A 15,431-nucleotide genomic window follows, 5' to 3' on the forward strand; every position below is an offset into this window, starting at 1 on the left:
TCTAAAAGGCACTTGTATATCTGACAAACAAGTCACTAATGCTTGCTGTGCATGTTTCCAACTACATATGTGGGGCCTGTGATCATGGTGTCACTACGTTTGTATTGCCTGATCCTATGATTACTCTGACAGCCTGTTAAATTAGTCAAGCGAAAGAGCTTTGTAAAAAAAGTCACAATGGCTTCTTTGCTGTTTCTGTTGTCAAAATATTTTAACTGCTGCACACAATTGCAATAATAAAAAAAACACACATAAATAAGTTCAGAGTGTGAGCATAGGCATGATTTTACCTAACAATTTACATTTCATAATCATAAATATATGGTGCCATGAGGCAGATATTTCTTAATACTTTTGTGCAGCTTGGTGTCAAAGCTGTGTATATTCTCCCTGTGTCTACTTGGGTTCTCTGAATAAATTTTGTGACCCGTATGCATTACTTAACCACTTGCCCTCTGGAAGATTTACCCCACCTTAATGTCCAGGCCATTTTTTGCTATTCGACACTGCGCTATTTCAACTCGTATTTGCAATGCTGTGACCAAATAAAATGTATGTCACTTTTTCACACAAATTGGTCTTTATTTTGGTGGTATTTGATCACCAATGGGTTTTTTTATTTTTTATGATATAAATGAAAAAAGACTGAAAATTAAAAAAAGATATTTTTTACATTTGTTTTAAAAATATCCAGTAAACTTGGTCATCAATGTAGGCCAAAATGCATTCTGCCACATGCCTTTGGTAAGTGTGTATATATATATATATGTGTGTGTGTATATAATATTGGATGTTACACTGCTTTTACTTTCTGACTGCCTATCACATTTCTTGAGGTGCTAAAATGCCAGAGCAGTACAACCCCCCTTCCCCAAATGACTCCTTTTTGGAAAGTAGACACCTCGAGGAATTTTCTGAGAGGCATATTGAGTCCATGGACCATTTTATTTTTGCCACAAATTTTTGGAAAATTAAATTTTTATTTATTTTTTTTTTACACAAAGTTGTCACTTAAATGATATATTTCTCATGCATTCCATGGCTATATGTGGAATAACACCCCAAACCACATTCTGCTACTTTTCCCAAGTATAAAGATACCACATGTGAGACTTTTTTGGCAGCCTATCCACATACAGGCCCCCAAAATCCAATGACCACCTCCAGGCTTTCAAAGGGCATATTTCCTCATATCACTTTCCCACCACAGTTTCGAGGCCCTAAAATGTACTATCCTGTACAAATAGCCCCTAAACACTTTTTTGGAAAGTAGACAACCCTAGGAATTTGATAAGTGACATGTTGAGTATTTTGCAGATATCATTTTTGTCACAGGATTTTGAAAAAGAAATTATAAGAAAAAATACATTTTTATTTTCTTCATTTTTCAAAAACTTGTGACAACTAATGAGATTTGCAAAATACTCACCATGCCTCTTCCAAATACCTTGGAGTGTCTACTTTCCAAAAAGGGTTTAATTTGAAGGGGTGCTTCTACTATCCTGGCCTTTCAGGGCCAACATTAGAAGCTTATGCCACACGTCATCCATACTTCTAACCATTTGAAGACAAAGCCTTTTCTGACACTTTGTTTAAATGAAAAAAAACTGTTTTTTTTTACTAGAAAATTACTTTGAGCCCCCAAACATTATACATTTTTTAAAGCAGAGACCCTAGAGAATAGAACGGTGGGTGTTGAAATTTTTTATGTCATGGAGTATTTACGCAGCGATTTTACAAATCAAATTTTTTGGAAAAAATACACTTTTTAGAATTTTAATGCACAGAAACACAATATATTGCTCAACTGTTTGTGTACCAAACATGACATGCTTTAAAATTGCACATGCCCCGTGCCACGGCGACAAACTACGCACATTTTTAATGTCTATAAGCGACGCTTTTAAAGCCTTTACAGGTCACCACTTTATATTTACACAGGAGGTCTAGAGCTAGAATTAATACCCTTGATCTGACGTTTGTGTTGATACCTCACACACATGGTGCAATCTCTGTTTACATACTGCCATGGGACCACCACTTGCTTTTGTCTTTGAGAGCGAGAACGGGGATGGGGGTGGCAAATATCTCATGTGATAGCAATAGACAGTGACAGGTACTCTTTTTCTGAGAAATCTGGGGTCTATTAGACTCTAGGTCTCTGCTCTGCCCACCAAGATCGGTGTGATCAGTTGCTTTCCCAATTTTAAAATGGCGCTGTTTAAATCTGGCAAAATGAAAATGATGAAATGCTCGTACCTTCTCTTCAAGTCACACCATAGATAATTGGAGGTATTCCAGTTTCTGATCAGCTCCATTGTCAGCCAGCAGAACTGTCAGCTGCATTTTTGGGTTCCCCGGTGGGACGGGAGAGCCCAAGATAACCTTGGAAAGCGGGGGGGGGGCAGGGGAGTCCCTTCCTGCTACTTGTAAAAGCGATGCAGTGGCTAATTAGCGACTACGATTTGTTTTACATGAAATCCAACCACCAGCTAAAAAAACTATACCAGGATGATGCCTGTAGCTGCAGGTGTCTTCCCGGTATACCCACTGTAAGAACTAGCAGCACAGTAAGAACCACTGTAAGAATGGGCAGCACAGTGGCTAAGTTGTTAGCACTTCCGCCTGGCAGTACTAGGTTCGTTGGTTTGAATCCCAACCACGGCACCACCTGCCTGGAGTTTGCATTTTCTCCCTGTGCCTGTGTGGGTTTGCTCTGGGTACTCTGGTTTCCTCCCACACTCCAAAGACATGCTGGTAGGTTAAGTGATTCCTGTCCAAATTGGCCTTAGTATGTATGAATGCAAGTTAGGGACCTTAGATTGTATGCCCCTTGAGGGTTAGGGACTGATGTGAATGTACAATATATATGTAAAGCGCTGCATAAATTGACAGCGCTATATAAGTACCTATAATAAATAAATAACTAGCATCAAGGATAGAGCTTTAAAGTACACAGCCACTCTCTGTCTTGTTTTTAAGGGCAGTTTTTACCCAATTTTATTTAAAAGAAAGTTCCATAAATCCAACACCATAGATTTCCATCACAGGGGTTTTCAGCATTTCACTCTTCTAAACACAGACTTTTAGCCTCCTGGCTTATACATACAATCCTGCTGCTCTGGCCTTCCACTTCAGGCTCACATCTGTCTCCTGCAGACTCTTTTCTAAATGGCTCTTTGCACACAGCTAGCAGCCCCTTGCTGTTCTGGCTCTCACCTCTTCTAGGTGGAGCTCTCCTGACTCCTGGGCAACGACCTCCTGTCTGCTGGGGTGGAGCCCAGAACCCTGGTTAGGCCTCTAAAAAAAGGCCTGCACACACCTGTGTAATCTGTGTGCTGGCTGTTCACAAACCCTGGACCCAGGACTGGAGATTTTAGAAAACAATGAAGAAACTGAAAAGCCAGTTTCCTCTGCATTAGGCAAACCTCCTAGAGCCTCACAACCTGCCTGGATGAGAATCCTGGGTTTTAATCCTCATTTAGATCCTGGAAGGGTACTGCACTGCCACACAACTCAAAGTCCAATGACGTACCAGTACATTGCTGGTCCATTTTGGGCATATATGTAACAGCAAAGAACATGGGCATAAGATGAATCAGGTCTGTGGACCAATATGACCGCAATTCATTCTCTTTTGTAATTCCCGTATTGAGGATTAAGCCCAAAAAATATTTAAATTCAGAAGCCGTGATAGGTTTCCATGCGATTTGTCTGGTAGCAGGTCCTGCTAACAGTGCATTTTTGGGAACACTATACTAAGGAGGCACTATTACAAACACTATACTAGTAATGGCAGTGATCAGCAACCTATAGCGTGAGTGCGATAGTGTGCGGGAAATCTAACGCTAGTTGACCTTGGTTGGGAGGGGCACTAATGGACCCTGACACTATCTGATGTCACTAGTGGCAGTAATACAGTGATCAGTGAAAAATTTCTATATACTGACATTGTAATAATGGCACTGGCTAGGTGACGGGGTGATTAAAGAATTAATAGGGGCGATTAAAGAGTCAAATGTGCTAATCTAACGTGTGTAAAATGTAGTGCTTTTACTCAGTGCCATGTTCCCTCTTCTCTCCCTGGATGGCACAGGGGGTAGCAGAGGGGGAGCACACACCCGGTTATAGAAAGGGACGTAAGATTACCTTGCTTTGCCCAGAGCCGACGCTGGCCTGCACATTGTTGGCGGGTGGGCTGCAAGCAGTTGAAAAAAAAAGTCTCTCAATAATTTTTAAATGTTCTTTTTCTTTTTTTTTGCTATTAAAAAAATTATATTTTCATCAGAGTAGGGCAGTGTTATGATAGTAAAACTGTTCTATTCTGGGGGGGGTAATCAGGGATTTTTTTTTACACTTTGCATTGCATGAGCAGTGAAAATTATTGCTCTGCAATGCAACGTTTGCTTTGAAATGTCATGAATGTGTTAAGTTCACGACAGTTCAAAATACAGTGATCTGTGATTGGCTTCAGCTAGTCACATGGAAAATGGTGCTGTGATTGGCCCCATGTGCAATGTGAGAGCTGTGGACCAATTACAGCTCTCCAGGAACAGAAGCAAAGCTTTTATGAATCAGATTCATAAAAGCTTTGTTGTTAGTGTAATGCAATCATATGATCACCGGGTCCCAATTACCAAGATTCTCATTCCGCTGTGTCCACTGGACACAGCAGATGTGGGGGGGGGGAGGGTTGCATGCCCACTCGGGCGCACAGAGCCCCCATGTGTTGGTAAAGCACCAGCGGCATACTGGTACCTCCCATCCACAGTACATTGCGGTGGTCCTAAAGTGGTTAAAGTATTTATGGATAGAGCAGAGAAGGGTTAGAATATGTGCCAAGATTTTTTCTTTTGTCTGTGACCCACTGGGGAAATTTACCCACAAGACAAGAGAAATTCCACAAATTTGAGTTGTCACTGAAAAAGGAATAGAGAGGACATCTTACAATTGGGGACTCTTGTTCTAGTAACAAATGAAAAAAGAAAGAAGTGATTTTTCCTCATTTTGGAGTGATTTCTTCTTACTTCTTGTTGTGTCTTTGGATGTCAAGGTTATTGTTCTCAGCAGGAACAAATTGCAAAAAAGAATCTGTTTTAATCATTCCCTACTCTATCCAAACCTGACTTTAGATATACCTATTCTCAATTTGTAAATTTGCCAATATTTCAAGATCAAAAAGTCTTTAGGGTGGAACATGTAACATGATCCCAATGCTGCAGCTGCTGCCTGACCCAACCCACACCCCTCCCCCTCTTGACAGAAGTACAGGGAAAAGTTCCCCATACAAGCTGTCACTTTTTAAAAACAGCTCGGCCATACAGATCTCCACCCACACAGCCACATCATTCATTCACAGTGTTCTGTGAATGAATGAACTACAAGTACCTACAGCCTTAGCGGCTGTCGGCTTGTAGTTCTCAATTAACTACCACATCAATGGTAGTTCATTGCATCTTCCGGTCAGTATATCTGCTTGCCCGTACATCCCATAGGAGACCTGCATGGAAATGCTCTACAGGCCCCTGCAACCAAAAATATCTGCAAACGTACATTTATTATTTTTGGTCAAAAGGTGAACTTATCCTTTAATAAACTCACTTTTTCAGAGGCTCCAGTCCCCTAAGGGACAAAGTACATGTAGCATGTTGTTCTGTTAGTCTAAGTGGCGTATAATGTAAGCTAGAACCCTCTCTCCCCACCAAAAAGATTCTCATTTACCTAATTGTCTAATGTAAGTCCCAACTGTCCAATGTTTGACCACCTTTTCTATCCCCCAAAAACTTAACTCTTTGGGGTCTTTATTGTGTACATGCCTAAAATGCTTTGACACACCATGTTCCTTTTTACCCTTTTTTATATTATTAAGGTGCTCTCTAATCCTAACATAAAGAGGCCTAGAAGTCCTTCCGACATACTGTATACCACAAGAGCATTCCATCATGTACACAACCCCTTTCGTTGTGCATGTGATGAAATCTCTAATTTGCCTGTAGCTGTGACTAAAAATTATTTACTTCTTTTGTTGTTATGCACACTCGTCTTACATGCTATACACCTACCACATGCATGAAAACCTTTTAATGCTGGTAAAAGGTTATTATTATTATTAATATTAATGGGAGGATCTAAAACCCCTGGCACCAGCCTATTCCTTAATATGGGCACTTTCTATACACAAATTTAGGTTGGGGAGTTAGAATTCCTCCCAGGACCCTATCTCTCTGCAATATACCCCAATGTCTCTTCATGATGTTCTCAATCTATAAAATTAGAGATTTCGTGTACAGCAAAGGGGGTTGTGTACATGATTTATTTATTTATCGAGTTTAAATAGCGCCAAAGGGTTTGCTCAGCGCTGTACAATAGAGGGGGGACAATACATGAAACAGAACAGTAACATCAAACAGTACACAAGGGGTAAGAGGGCCCTACTCTTTCGAGCTTACAATCTAGGAGGTGATGGAATGCTCTTGTGGTATACAGTATGACAGAAGGACTTCTAGGCCTCTTTATGTTAGGATTAGAGAGTACCTTAATAATATAAAAAATGACAAAAAGAAACAGAGTGTGTCAAAGCATTTTAGGCAAGTACACAATAAAGACCTCAAAGAGTTACGTTTTTGGGGTTAGAAAAGGTGGTCAAACATTGGAGAGGTGGGAATTTCATTCGGCAATTAAGTAAATGAGAATATTTTTGGATTTATGAAACGAAGGTCCTTTCTCCATTAGGATTAAATATGAAATTTGATTTATGAAACAAAGGTCCTTTCTCCATTGGGAATAAACATGGAATTTGATTTAAACTGTTTTATCAGTAATAGTGTATTATGTTATTAAGTCATTTTTTTAATGAATTTTCCTTTTATTTTTAATATGCTGTTACAATGTAATATATTGTCTGGTGACATGATAATATGGCACTCAGAAGAGTAATCGGAGTAATATATATTTTTTAATATAATTTTTATATATTTTATATTTTTTCATGGTTTTTAATTTTTTACTTCCAGGTTAGGAGGTGATCCAAGATGGTCGATGACATCACTTCTGGGTTCGGAGGTGATCCAAGATGGCCAATTACATCACTTCTGGTGTAATTTCTGGGGGTAGGGAGAAGGGATACATGGGTTATTTAAGGGCTTCACATTTGTCAGCTCTCTGCCTCCTGAGGAAGCCTGAATCTGTGGCGTAATGTGTATAGGTGGAAGGAGATGAGCCCTAGACATTTTGAACTGATGACCATCCGGGAGAACGGGGTGGTGAGCCATGTAACAAAATTATACATTATATGCTGGCTTGTTTCTTACATTTTGTAAGTGTTTTAATCTGGGCACTAATAAATCGTTTTATAAATAGAGAGCACTATGGTTCCACTTTTCTGTTTTCCATAATACATATTATATGAGAGCATCAGCTGGAGGAGTGTATTGTGGCAGTACCGGCAGAGGAGCTGGAGGAAGATCACAGAGGGTGTACACAAGTCTGTCCATATGTTGAGCGCCTAATGACTTATTGATGAGGTCATAAAGTGAGGTGAGCAGGTTTTTCACGTAATGGTGGTGGCATGGTTAGCACTGAAGAGAGATTTATCTTATACAAATTGCACATTGTGTTTTAGGAGACTTTTTCATGGGGCTTTAATTTTTGATTTTTATATGAGATATTAGTTTGCACTACACTTTATTGTTATTCATATAAATCAAGATTAGTAAAAAATTCTTCCATTTTTAAAACCTAAAACTGGTTATGTAGTAGTTAATGTATGTTGAAAGGTGTTGTGTTTAAGTAGAAATACAAGCCTTTTATACTTTCACAGGATGAATGGCAAAACTATACAGTAAATAACTGAAAATGTCATGTAAAGGTCAAACAGGAACAACTTAATTGAGTTAATTATATAAAGATATTTCTAAGGTTCACATGCATGTATTTAACCTTACTACGAATGTATATTCATTTGTATTCATTATGTGGAATTTTTTATTTCCTGAAATAAAAATAAATGGTAAACACAAAGTATCAGAAAGCAACCTTAATTGTCAAATATATTTATATACTCCTCCTTGAGCATCCTGATGGCAGCATATTAGAATAGTGGTTAGCCTTGCAAGTTCCTTAGTTTGATTTCCACCTTTGCACAGCAATAGCCAGTGAGTTGGCATGGCCTTTAACCACTTGTCAACCCGGCTATAGCCGAATGACGGCTACAGTGCGGTTGTCCAGTTCTGGGAGGGCGTCATATAACGTCTTCCCAGAACGTGCCCTCCCGCATGCCCCCAGCGGTGCACACCCAGCAATATCCGTGATCGCTGTGTCTTACGGACACAGCTGATCATGCGATGTGATAAAAGGTCAATCACAGCGGCCTTTTACCATGTGATCAGCTGTGTCCAATGACACAGCAGATCACCGGGTAAATGCAATTGCCGGTTGTTGGCTACATTTTCCACACGTCCTCAGTTCATCGGTTCCAATGGGCATCCCATATAGCCCTTTCCTCATCCAAGTTGATATTCCCCTAATAAAACATCAAAAACAAGCTCCAAGACTGATTTCTGACTCCTGGATGCCAGTCGTTGTGGAAATGCATGTTGCCAGGCTGTGCAGGATTTTAGGGGGACCCAAAACTCAGCAACTCCTATGGGGGTAGTGCCATACAGGATTGGGTTTATTAACCGCTTACCCACCGCCATATAGCAGATATACTGCAACATGGTGGCACGGGTGCTCAAAATCACATATATATATATATATATGTGATTTTGCATTTCCGGGTAGGGGTCCTGGCTGGTGATTACCCGCCGGTGCCCAGTAATTACCGACAATCACCGACAGGGAGGAAGACTGTTTTGTTTACAGTCTTCCTCCCTGTCAGCTCAGGCACACTGCTCGGGATGGCTATGCACAGTACAGCCATCCCGATCAGTGTGCTTACAGTGAAGCACACACCCCACACCCCCTAATAAAACACTCCCTACACACAGTTAACCCTCTGATCGCCCCTCACATTAAACCCTTCCTGCCCAGTGTCATTAGTACAGTGTCAGTGCTGTTTTTTAGCACTAATCACTGTATTGCCATCACTGGAGATGTCAGTGACACCAAGTTAGTTTCCCCCCAGAGTCAGAATGCCCAACACAGTCCTGCAGTCCCTCTAAAAGTCGCTGATCACCGCCATTACTAGTAGGAAAAAAAAAATCCCATTATCTATACCACCATTCGTAAATGCTATAACTTTCACGTAAACCAATTAATTTACATGTATTGGGATTTTTTTTAGCGACGACATGTCGCAGAATACATTTTAGCCTACATTTATGATGAAATTTGATTTTTTTAAATTTTTCACTGGACATTTTTAATAGCATTTTTTTCTCAAAATTGTCGGCCTTTTTTTTGCTTATAGCATAAAAAATAAATAATGCACAGACAATCAAATACCACTGAAAGAAAGCTCAATTCGTGGGGAAAAATGGACAGAAATTTAATCTGGGTGTGGCGTTGCATGACAATTGTCAGTTAAAATAATGCAGAGGCATATAGCAAAAAAGGGTGCGGTCACGAGGGGGGTAAATCCTCTGGAGGGCAAGTGGTTAAAAGCAGCCAAGTTCTCTTACGAAGCTCTACAGTTTTTGTTTTTGCCAGTTTGTTTTTCTTCACTTTATTTCTGAATGCTTGTGCTGGATTGTCTGCTGACATTTAACAGTAAACAAGCTTTTGAGCTATAAAGATGAGGTCATTTGATTCATGCGGATGTTCTACAGTCTATTTACAGCTTTTCCCTATCCAGATGCATTATGGTTATAACAGACTGCATGTGTTTTTTACAGGGTATATTTCCTAATTGTTGTTGGCTGCATTTGTGTTTTCACAGGCCTTTTTTAAAGCAAAAGGTCCACTCTAAAAAAAGTGTTGTCACTCCATAACACAGATTGCCCAGACAAGTACTGTACCTTTACATCAATTTCACCAACTATTATTTTCATGAAACCTAGCTATTAAAATAAAAATATGCTTTCAGTGTGATATCAAATTAAAGCTTGCATGAGATTTTAGTGGTTGGGTTTACATCTATGTTTATGTTCTTGGATTGGATTGTTGGGGTACAGATTTGTACACCCAAAATAATTTTAAGGTCTAATATCTATCTGCAACTGGTTGATAGCTAGCTCAGCTGTTAATATTTTAGCTACCATTTTTCTTTTTTTGTTCTCAGGGTGGCTCGAGAGTATCAGGAGCTGTCTTTTTTCCTACACCTCACTGTATCTTTTGAAAAAAATAAAAACACTGCACTCAAACCCTGCACACCCTCCACTTGTGTGCACCATAACCCTTTATTCCCATATGCTCAAGAAGTGTTTGGTCTTTTCTTTTATAAATATATATATATATATATATATATATATATACAGTGAAGGAAATAAGTATATGATCCCCTGCTGAAATGAATGTTTGCCCACTCACAAAGAAATGATCAGTCTAAAAATCGAATGGTAGGTGTATTGTAACACTGAGAGACAGAATAGCAACAACAAATTCAAAAGAAATGCATGTCTAACAAATATTGCACTGATTTGCATGTTCATGAGGGAAATATGTATTCGATCCCCTATCATTCAGCAGGATTTCTGGATCCTAGGTGTCTTTCATACAGGTAACAAGCTGAGATTAGAAGCAGTCTCTTAACGGGAGTGCTGCTAATCTCATTCTTTACCTGTATAAAAGACATCTGTCCACAGGAGCAATCAAACAATCAGATTCCAAACTCTCCACCATGACAAAGACCAAAGAGCTGTCCAAGGATGCTCTTTGGCATCAACTCAACTCGCCGTGTTTGGAGGAGGAGGAATGCTGCCTATGACCCCAAGAACACAATCCCAACTGTCAAACATGGTGGTGGAAACATTTTACTTTGGAGGTGTTTTTCTGCTAAGGGGACAGGACAACTACACCGCATCAAAGGGATGATGGACGGGGCAATGTACCGTCAAATCTTGGGTGAGAACCTTCTTCCCTCAGCCAGGGCATTGAAAATAGGTTGTGGATGCGTGTTCCAGCATGAAAATGACCCAAAACACATGGCCAAGGCAACAAAGGAGTGGCTCAGGAAGAAGCACATTAAGGTCCTGGAGTGGTCTAGCCAGTCTCCAGACCTTAATCCGATTGAAAAATCTGTGGAGGGAGCTGAAAGTTCGAGTTGCCACCAAACCTTAATGACTTGGAGAGGATCTGCCAAGAGGAGTGGGCCAAAATCGCTCTTGAGATGTGTGCAAACCTGGTGGCCAACTACAGGAACCGCCTGACCTCTGTGAATTTCAACAAGTGATTTGCCACCAAGTACTAAGTCATGTTTTGTGAAGGGGATCAAATACTTATTTCCCTCATGGACATGCACATCAGTGCATTATTTGTTAGACATGCATTTCTTTTGAATTTTTTGTTGCTATTCTGTCTCTCAGTGTTACAATACACCTAGCATTCGATTTCTAGACTTATCATTTCTTTGTGAGTGGGCAAACATTCAAAATCAGCAAGGGATCAAATACTTATTTCCTTCACTGTAAACATAAAGAAATAGTGATGGTGGGTGGGAAAATGTGGGCCATGCCCAGTTCATGAATTAGTATAAGGTGGCTAGTTTGCCAGCTTGGAAGAAAGCAGATAAAGTGCCAAGCTGGCATACAAATATTTGGCATATAGATGATTTGGGGAAATTTTTTTTCTTTCTTTCCAGCAAAAAACTGACATGAAACAGTTGTTACTGGAGAGTTGGTAGATGTTGGTGAGTGCTGATTTTTCTTTGTTTCAAGGCTTCACTCTGGGAAAAGGTGATTTCTGGTGGCACCAGAAATTCCAATTGATTTTCCCCTTTTCAGCTGCTATTACTTTTTACCCAGTTTGAATTGCTGTCCCTTCCCCTGTTTGCTTGACCTTTACAGGGGTAGGCCCTAAGGGGCAAACAATAGAATGAAATAATTATAATAATAATTATTATTATTCTAAAACAAGTACATCTGTAAATAGTTTTACAAAAAAGCGAAAATATGTAAAACAATATGTAATATAAAAATATATTAATGCGGGACCACCCAGACCATGAACTGGTATATGGAAAAATTCTCCCCATAAAACCCCAGTTCCCAAAGTCTTTCTTCAATTTATAATCACATAGGAGGAGGAGGTGATGGGAGGAAGCAGTGAAAGAGGAAGGGGATGAAGTATAGATGGAAGGGATTTGGTGGAGGAGGAGGAAGAAATTAAGGCAGAAGGAGAAATCTGAATGTGGCAGCACCTCTTCTTCTCATTCAGGCTTGCATTTTTGGACAGTCCTGATAACTCATATGACTGTAGGATTTTTGCTGCTGTCTGCACCCCTCATGCCCATATAATTTCTCACCTTCATTTGCTTCTGCCTGCCCTTTTAAACTGTATTGTGCAAGGGTGGGCAGCTTATGGCCATAGGTCTTTCCCCTGCATCTTTGCCTCCAGTACCCTGACTACAATGAACCAAATAAATATAAATGTAGAAGGATCGTGTTGACAAAGTAAAGGAATTGCAAACATGCCCGGCCTCTGCTGTGGCATTATTTTGGGTTGTGTTAAAGTTTGTGTGCACTTTTATTTTTATATATATATATAATTTTTATTATTATTTTCCAAGAAAAGATTTTTGAAAATAATACAAACCAATAATAGTGGTAACTACAACAAGATAATAAGATAACTAATGTAGAAGGTTAACATTCAATCTTGTTTCTCACAACAAAAAATTTCTGCCATTCTGTGTCACTATTATTTTAGTTTTTAATCATTTCAAGAAATGATCAATTCTGTATCGTGTACTAAACAAAAGCATCAGTGAATAACTGGCTTCATGTGTAATGGCTAGTATTAAGCTTGAAGTGAGGAGGAACATTAAACCAGTTGTAAGACTGTGAATGTCCATCTTAGCTTCGAAAAATGTCTGATTGAACAAATTAAAATAAATTTTAAAATAACAAAGAAATTAAACATATAAAGATGAGAAAAGAAAAATAAGCCCAGGGAAAAATTCATTGAAGAGAACATAAGTTTCTGAATAATATGTATTGTTTTTAAATCAATTATGAATTTAGTTATGCGTTTAGTTATGGATTTATTTATGAATGGATTGCTTATTAAATCTGTAGTCTCCCCAAAGAATTTGTAAGGACTGTACCAATCAGTATATCTAAATGGTGTCATTAGTCATATAATTTCAGAATTTGAAAGTGAGTGTTCAATAAAGAATTGCCATCTTGAGAAAAAACGTTTGGTAGGGCTAAATTATTGGACTATGGCATCCAGTTTTTCAATATACTCTAATGATTTCAGATCTTTTTTAACCATCACTATCTTTGGAGGACTAGAAGATGTCCAAGACTTGAGTAGAACTTTTCTTGCAGCCAGAAGGCACAATTGAGCCCATTTGGGAATAGTGGAGTTAGTTGAAGAGTTGGATGAATCTAGTTTGTTAAAGGCATCCAAATTGACAAATCATGGGATTCTTAGAAATATGCATTGATGTAATGTCATAAATGTATGACACTATTAGATCCCAGAAAACTGATATGTCCAGAGAGTCCCAAAAATGGTGAAATAATGTAGGATGAGATATGCCACACCAGGAACAAGTAGAAATGGATGAATCCATTTTATTTATCAAAAATGGAATAAATGCTTTGTGAATAAGTTTAAACTGTCATTCTCGCCAATTTTCGCTGATAATTAAAGAACGTGTATTTGAGTATCTGTCCAAAATTCTTTCAGAAAGCTCTTCCTCCGGGAGATCTTTATGCCATCTCTTGAATAGGGATCTTCTTTGTCGTTGTGAATAATGAAAATTTAAAGGTGTATAAAGATCTGATATTGAATAGGAACATCATTCACTAGCTGTATAATTGAATGATTGTTCCATATGATTCTTCTTGGGGTTGAAGCATTGTTTTTATGTAATTCACTAGATGTTTATAATTGTTCTCCTGTTGAGAGGGAAGATGAAATTCCTCAGATACCGGTAGCTCTGTAAAAGATTTGAATTGAGTGAAGTTAGATTTAAATATGGATGATATCAAATAGAGTCCATTAGATTTCTGGATTGTAAGATCTTCACTGCTCATATTCGCAAAAAACATAGGATTTACTTGTATCTGTAGATATTTTGAAATATTTGCTGAAAGGCCAAGTGATCTCCTGATGGTTCACCAAGTAATTAAGGTGTCTCTAATCAGTAAACTTTGTTGTAGATGATTGGGCAGATCATGAAATTTACTATGTAAAACTGTTGATAAATTATGAGGATAAACATACAACATTTCTAACATATAATTAGTATATGTTGATTTATTTGTTAACAAGTCTAGACCCAATCTAAGCAGACAAGCAAGATTATAATTTCTTATATTTGGTAGGCTGCACTACCCTCAACCTTCGGGAGATATAGTTTTGCTAATACTATGTGTGTTTTTTTTGATTGTCATAAAAAAGTTGTTAATGTCTTTTTTAGTATGCTAATATCTGAATGTTTAAGTAGCAAAGGAATGGTTTGGAGTGGATATAATAGTCTAGCAATAGTGAAATAGGCAAATTTGTCCACACTTCAAGCTCTCTATATATTTTAATGAATAAAGGTGGGTAATTTAATTGATAGTTGAGGGTTCTTTACTTATTTTTATGCCTAAGTATGTGATGAACTGGGTAGTTACTGAAAAAGGGAATGTTGATATCCAATTTCTCAATTTTGATGGATTTAAAGGCAATATTTCACATTTGTAAAATGTACTCTAAGTCCTGAAAACGTACAAAAATCATTAAAGATATCCTTGATAATTACCATGTCAGCTGCTGGATTTGAGGTAAATATTATAATATCATCTGCAAATATTGCAGAGAATAGCATGGAATCTCATATCTTTATTCCTGATAAACTTTAATTATCATTAATTAATCTAGAAAGTGGTTAAATTGCCAAGTGAAATAAGAGGAGATAAAGGGTATCCTTGGTGTGTATCTTTTGCAAGTTTAATGTCATCAGACATATATCCTGTAGTAACCAGTTTTCTTGTTGGGAAGGCATATATATTATTTAGGAAATCCAAAATAGGCCCTAAAAATCCAACTTTTTGTAGTATCATAAATAGCTATTGCATATTAATATTGTCAAAACCTTTTTTTGGCATCTAGTGTTATAATTGCTGTATCTGTATCTGGATATGACTTGGCATATTCTAGGAACATGACTACCTCGGCTGATCTTCCCTTTATAAATCCTGCTTGTGCTGAATGTATAATGAAAGGTAAAATTTTTGCTAAATGTGTAGCTATAATTTTGTACATTATTTTAGCATCTACATTTATTAATGATATGGTCCTATATGATGCCTGATCAGGATATGGGCCTATATGAGGCT

Source organism: Staurois parvus, unplaced genomic scaffold, assembly GCF_062004578.1.
Source record: "Staurois parvus isolate SC_StPar_1 unplaced genomic scaffold, SC_StPar_1.0 ptg000218l, whole genome shotgun sequence".
Classification (NCBI taxonomy): Eukaryota; Metazoa; Chordata; class Amphibia; order Anura; family Ranidae; genus Staurois; species Staurois parvus.